The following is a 7523-nucleotide window of genomic DNA, read 5'->3' as shown; positions in this document are numbered from 1 at the left end:
GGTGGCCTTTAACATTGCCCATAAATCCAGCCCCACTTCCTCTTTAGTGAAGGTGGGGTTTGTCATCATCAGTGGGAGCAAACTGAGGCCACGAAAGACCACTTGTGCCTGAACAAACATGGGCAGTGGTTAACTTCAAGGGCCAAATTCCGAGCTCTTAGCTGAGGAAATAGCTGTGGCCTTGTCTGCAAGGGAAAGTTTTTACTGGTTGTCCTCTAAGCCCCGCGTGGAGGCTTTTTTTCCAATGATGAGTGGCTTTTTTTGGTTAGCTTAAACACTTTCCCAAATTGCACAAGGTAAAAAAGAAGCACATTTATTCCCGAGTGAGAGGTACTTGTAAAAATGTTTAAGCCAATACATCAGATGAATTAATTCCTTGGGCTAGTCCAAAAACCTTCCCCAGATGAAGAAAGCCTGCATCTGTAAAAGTAAACATGCAGCTGCCCTGTAGGACATCCCTGACCATTCAGACAGAGCAGCTGAGGGCCCTACATCTCATTGGCATGGACCAAATATTCTGTTCCAGGTAATCTTGAGGTGGGTTCAAGAGCTTTTCTGTGGTTGCTACCCAAAATGCCACATTTAGTGCCAATGTGCAAACTGCTTTTCAAATTCTCCTAAAATGAGTAACTTGTTACAGTATGTTTTATTTCTGTTGCCTTGTTCAATGTTGTTTGCATGCATAACTCTTACTGTCATTTCTCTGTAGCTTTTTAAAAAAAAAACCTGTGTTTAAAAGCTTAGTGGTTTCAGTGCTGAATGAAGCACTTGATCCTAGTCCTGTTAAAGCTTTAAATAGGTGATGATTTTAACATATTTTAATTTAGAAGTTGAGGTCCCACACTGAAGAGAGAGGCTCTTCCATGTTCCTGACTGCTCTGGAGAAAGCCAAGGGTGCAGCAGATCCCAGCTACTGTGAGGAAACCAGGAGAGTTTTCTTCAGCAAACTCTAGCCTGGTGTGAGAAAAGATTCTCCTGTGGGTGTCCTTCGACTTTACAGAGCAGGAAGATGTTACGCAGATGGAGCAAAAGAGGGAGGGAGAAAAAAATTTCCAATCCCACCTATTAAGAGGGCGTATCTCTCAATGTGGGCAGTACATGCCCAGCTAGGTTTGGTTGCTGTTTCAGTGAAGTCATATCACTTAGTGGTGCTGGTCAACTTCAGTAACCAAAATTGCAATGCATGTAAGAATGTGGATGTAGGTAGACAGTTAAATCCTTGCTCACCTAATGTTTATTGTGTGTCTTGTTGCACTGACAACTCCAGAGAGCTCCAGAACTGCTGAGAGCTGGATTTTAAGTTTTCCTTAATAAGAATCAACTGCAGAGGCCTGGAGGAAAGATCCATACCCATCAGCAGCAATCATTCCCTGGTGAGTAAAGCTTGAGGAGCAAGAAGATATTTAGCCGAGGAATCAACAACTCTTAGTCAAAAATATTCCTCAACCCCTCTTCTAACGTCAGTAGGAAAGAATGAAGCAATAACAGCCTAGCATAGGGGGTGGCAACTCCTGAAATTGGACAGCTGACACCAGTCGGAAAGGGGGCTGTGGTGTTGCAATACATGTGGTTGGACTTCTATAGTTGAGCCAAGATTGTAGCAGAGCCACTAAATGAATCTCTTAAAATAAGTTTGCTGTGTATTTTCACACTAGGTTATACTGCTGAAAGAGCTTACCTTTTTTTCCCCCCAGTAGTTAGTTACCTGCTTCAAGACCTTTTGATTCAGAAGGTTCTTTGTTTGAATATTGTATTTATGCTGTAGGAGCCAGATCTGATTTTATTCTAGTGATGTTGCAGTTTAGCACTTACTAGCTTAACTTTTTTTAACTACACCCCATCCCTAAAGCAGCAGAATGTAGTAGCATTCTTTTCCTTGTTGTTTTGTTCTTTATATTTTTTTAGCTGATTTATCTTGCAGGCATAGTATGTCTGTACATCCATGCTTAGAACATTGTCTTTGTAAAAATATATCGCTCTTGTTTCATACTGAAGTATTGATATGATAGAAGTTATCTCCAGATGGACTTTTTCATACTGTGTTTAAGTGGTAGTAAAAGCTAACATTTTATGTGTATCTTAAACATCTTTTATATAGATAATAGTGTATAAGATGCTGATGTGATGCATAGGACAGGAGTGCACAGGATTTGTCTGACTCATGTATGCTTTGAGTAATTAATACATTAATGGTCTCAGATTCTAGTGTTCTACCTCATACCTTCACTGGCATCTTTCAACTGGAATGAGCAACACCTCTAGCTACTAATGTAAAAAATAAGAATAGATCTTGCATAAACTAAATTCCCACATCCTTTATTTTTTTGGTAGATGTATACACACATCTGAAGCCTTGTCTGCTATCACAGCAAGCTGCTGTGAGCATGAATAGTTAACCTCTCATGGCTTCAGTTCCTACTTATATAAGTAACTTCATCAGAAAGTTAGGAAGCCTGAACAAGGAATTAAAAACAGGTCTTTTAAATCCTAGACTAGTACTTCAACCACTAAATTACCTTTTCTTTCTACTTGATGGCTTTACTGTTCTTTTACACTTTTTTTACTTGTTCTCCCTTCTAGACTGGTTTGTCCCTTTATACGTGTTTTTTTTTTGTATTTGTTGTCTTGTCAGTTTTCTTTTCTCTGGCTTTGCACTTAGCCACTCTTTTTTTTTTTTTTTTCTTTTCCAGCCCCCCTTTTGTTCCCTCCAGCTTAACTTTGGACTCTCTTTCCCTTTGGCTTTTTATGGATTTTTTTGTCCTTTTGTTTGAGTTTCATATTGTTCTGAGATGTGTGTGTGGCTCCCCCCATCCTCTTGTTCAGCCTTTGCTGTTGGGAAATAGATTTTTCTTTATTAATTTCTTCTCCAGAGGGACAAATACCACTTTTCCTATTTTATATGATTAATGATATTATGTTACATTAATTACAATTTAAATATCACAGATCTTATCCTCCTTTACACTTCTGAAAGAATCATGCAGTCCTCTTTCCTGCTGCAAGGCAGCATCAGCTAAGCTGATGTTGGTCCTAATGGGTGTTTGTCCAATATGTTCTGAAAGACTCAACAACTGCCCAGACAAATCCTTTCCAGTATTATCATTACTGCTGGAAGGGTTACTCCCCATTCCCTTTGTGTCTTATCTGAGCTCTTTTCCCACATTTGAGGTTTATTACTTTTTCTCCAGTGCACCAAAGACATGGAATAGGGATTTCTTTTATGTTGTGCTTTAAAACTACTGTTTTCCTCCTCAGTTTTATTTCTCTTAAGTCACACTACTTTCAGTATTTTTTCCATAAGTCAGCTTTTAAGATGTACAGGTCTGTTGTTGCATGCAGATGTGGAAAGAACCCGAAAGACATCAAATGATAAATGGAAAAAAATGAAACCAATCATTCTTTGTGTTACCATGCTAGATAGTCTTCAGAGTGATTCAACTGGCTGTTTGTTCTTCTGCAGAAGTATTAACATCTTTGCAAAACACCCCATCTGTGATTGTGAAAACCTTCCAGGACTGCTGTGATTAAATCCAACTTCTGAAAGTGTAACCTGTGGATATACAAGTAAAGAGAGCTCTGGCTTGCTTGCATTCCCAGGCTTTCCTTAGCACCTCTGGAATTTCATATCTTGTTACCCCTTTACCTCTTATTTGACTTTGTAGTTGGTACTTTCAGCTGAAGTTTGGAGGTCTACTTACTACTGTATAGTGTTGCTTTTCCCATAAAATCTCAAGCTGGGTATACTTCCCAGAAGTATTGAGATACAGAGTCACATACATATATTTCAGTCATTCATCCTTAAAATTTGCTGTCAAAGCCATTCTTCTGCTGTTGGGACTCTGTTCTCATGTTTCCCTTTGTTCTGTGGGAGTTGCTAAGATTTCCCATTGAAATTTATTTTAAATGTTTGCTCTTTTGTGCAGATTCACTGCACGGCCTTGTCTCCCACAGTGTAGATGGGTTACAATGGAGACGATGGTAACCTGGCAGTGATACAGGAGCACATTATTTGCAGCTGTAGTGAGATTTCACCCAGCATTCTGATGCAGAATACTTCACACTTAGAAATTAATCATGATTCTCTCTCTGTTCTTGTTTTTTGGGTAAATACTTCACTGCTGTGTAGACTTGGACAGGGATGTATGTGAGAACCCAGGTTCTTGTTTTCCTACCTCTTGTACATGCTTACCTACCAAGCAAGCTTGTAAGCTTGGTGCTTTTTTCACATTTGATGAAATGAGTCTGTTTCCATCATGTAGTGTTGCTTCTTTGTAAATCTGAATACAAGTAAAGAAATTCATGTCTATTGCCAAATGTTCTGGCTGAATGCCATCCCTGGTGTTCTGGCTTCATCCAGATGACGAATGGTCCCTGTCAGCCTGCAGCCTAGTGAGAGGGGACAATGGTACAGAAACACTGCAATTATCTAATAAACTTTGCTTAGAATGTTAAGCAAATGCAATTCTTTAATATTCTGGTTTAACTATAGCTGTTAATTAACATATGCAAATGCAATTTGTACAGCAAAACCAAGTAGAGGAAACATTCACTTTTAAGTTACTTTACTCCCCTCTAGTGGTCTTATGCCGTATGTACTTTTATGTAACACTTCATCACAATAGATTTAAGGATGGTGTTAACATTCTGCAAAAACCAGAAGTCTACTGTTAACTTCTTCCTTCTACTCATCTTCTCTTTCTACAGAGAAACCAGTTCAGTGACTGGGATGCTTACCAGTGTAACTCTTTAAACAAAACTGTTTTTAACATGTTGACTTTAATTAAAAGCCAAACGGCACCCACAGCTTTAATATCAGTACAGAAAAATCTTAAAGCTGTGTGTTAAACATTTATTTTGTGTCCTCAAACATGTTCACAAGGGGTCTTAGTGTCACTGTCATAGTGACTCAAACTCCAGTTAAGGCTGTAGAAGCATCAGCAGAACCCAGTCACATCAGTAGTGCATTTATGTTTGTTCTGTGGGACATGCCAGTTTTGGTGCGTGTCTAAGGCTGTTCAGGCCCGTCCAAGTTGTGGGACATATGGAGACTGTTGAATGACTGGGTTCCTCCTTTAAGCTTGCCAGTTGGCCATTTTATATAGGATGTGGCTTCCACTAGCTGGAAACCGGATGAGAACCTACAGGATCAGAATGGAAACTTCTACTTTTCCAGTAATCCTCTGGTTCTTTTCTAAAGTTACTGATGTTATAATCAACACTATACAGGTGTGCAGCACAGGCTTAATTTAGCAATAGTTAATGGGTAAGTTCTTGGCTAAATTTTTCTTTGCTTCCTGGAGACCGTATTTTACAGGTTTTGAAATTATTTCCCAATAAAGTGTCCTTGGAGAAGATAGGGTACCTCATGTTTGTCTCCTTTCTTTTTCTGCTCAGAGAGAGTGTAGTAAGAAAAATATAGACAGAGGATTCACTTTCCAGAACCTAGCTGCTCTTTTCAAACTACCTACTCATAACTTTACCTTGGACTAATACTTGGAAGAAAAATGGGAATAAGAAGGGTATAGAGTCAATAAAGAAAATGTTGACAATTTTCCATTTGAAAACACAGTGCTTTTAAAATGCTTCACAAAACTGTGTTTGTCTTCATATTTAGTTATGGTAGAAAAATGGAAACATTCCAAGAATCAAAACATTTTAACATCATTTGAGTAGAACCTTTTGTTTTAAAATGAGCCTTCATTTATAAACTTCTGCAACTCTGAAAAGTCAAAAGTGAAATGAAACAGTTTAAGAGATCCAAACCCAGCCTTTTTCTGCATGATTTTTCTTTTGTGGAAAACTTAAGTATCTCAGTTTCCTTCCAAGCTGGAAGGAAACCAAATGTGAAAAGTAAAATCCTTCATAAAACGTAACTCCTGTCTTTCTGCAGTGCTCTTACAAGAGATTATTTGCCTGTGTCAGTGATGCGTGTTATAATAACCAATAGCTGGGGAAACTATTTCCTACGTTTCTCAAGATTGTTCCCTTTAGGTCATTAGCAGATAGTTCTAATAAACATGAGCTGAGCCAATAGAGGCTTTGACTCTATTTATCATTGCGGATGTCTGAGCAGTCCCTGTGGGAAGCTGTGACCAATTCATCAGCCAGGGAGTTTAACTTGTTCTTAACTCTTCACTTGAACAGCAGTGTCAGCCGTCAAACTACATCAAAATCATTCAGATGTAGGAACCAGGTGAGATACAAAATGTTGAAATAAAGTTTTCTGTATAGCTGTAAAAAGCACAGAAGCTTGTGCAGAATTTTCTGAACTCAAAGGAGCTGGCAGGCTCCTTTGGGAGTGTGTGGGCCTGGGTAGGGAAGGATCTGCTGCTGCTGCCTGCTTGGGGCATCCTGCCTGAACCCTGGCAGTTCTGGAGGAGAGCCTGTTCCAGCCCTGTCAGTCCAGAACTGCTATGTGGGCAGTGGGGCTTGATGGTTGGAAAAAGTTCCCCTGCCTCCTTTGTTGATATGGCTGCTGTTTTCCTCTGCAGGCTCAGTTTGTTAGCTCTCTGCATCCAGCCTGTGTAGTGGTCCCATAATCTTGCAATTTCAGGCATGCATAGGATCAAGGACCTTTCTCCAAGAAGCAGATGTGGTTATTTAAGAGTGGTGCAGTTTAACATGAGTCAAAGTAGGACTTCTGGGCTTGTGTGCTTAGAACAGGGAAGCTGGCCAGGATGGATTCTGACTCCGTGATTCGGGGTCTCCGAAGCAGAGAAAATCAATTGAAACACTGTGCCTCAGAAGTATCAAAGCGGAAGTGATGGAATAGATGCCAATATGAAGCTTATGATCCCTGTAACACTACTTGTCAGAGCACAGAATCACAGAGTGGTTGAGGTTGGCAGGAAGCTCTGGAGGTCATCTGGTCCAACCCCCACCCTGCTCAACCAGGGCCACGTAGAGCCAGTTGCCCAGGGTTTTGAGTATCTCAGAGGATGGACTTCACAACCTCTATGGCACAATTGGTTCCTTTTAGGTCAGCAGACTTCCTACCCTTGAAGTATATATTAAGCTTTTCTTAAACTCAGATGGGGAGAGCAGGGAGGAGGAAATAATTGTGGGGAAAAATCTACGGCTATTACTTCAGCCCACAGTAGCAACAGTGAGAGAGGAGGAAGAAATCCATGGTCATGTCAAGCAGTTGCTGTGGATTGCTGTATGTGACATGGTGCTTTAAAACATTGCTAGGTGTCAGTTCTTCATTTCTATTAGGAAGCTCACTGTTGTTGCTACCAGAGACAATGCTATGACTGATAAATATTTGCTAAAATCCCTAATAACAGGACCTCTTCCCACCCTCCTATAATTAATCTCATCTCTTTTTGTAGTTTCAGAAGAATGAGGCTGTTGACAAGGAAAATGGATCTTTAAAATGACTATACAAGTGGTCTTATAAACCTGTAAGATCTAGTTGTGGTAAATGAAGTTCTGGAGTTGTACGAGAGATGGGCTACTCAATGCATATGTTTCTCCTTTGCCGTCAGTCTCTTTCCAACACTGCTGCAGCTTGCTTAGACCTG

The sequence above is a fragment of the Apus apus genome, chromosome 10, assembly GCF_020740795.1.
Source record: "Apus apus isolate bApuApu2 chromosome 10, bApuApu2.pri.cur, whole genome shotgun sequence".
Classification (NCBI taxonomy): domain Eukaryota; kingdom Metazoa; phylum Chordata; class Aves; order Apodiformes; family Apodidae; genus Apus; species Apus apus.
This window is presented reverse-complemented; position numbering follows the sequence as displayed.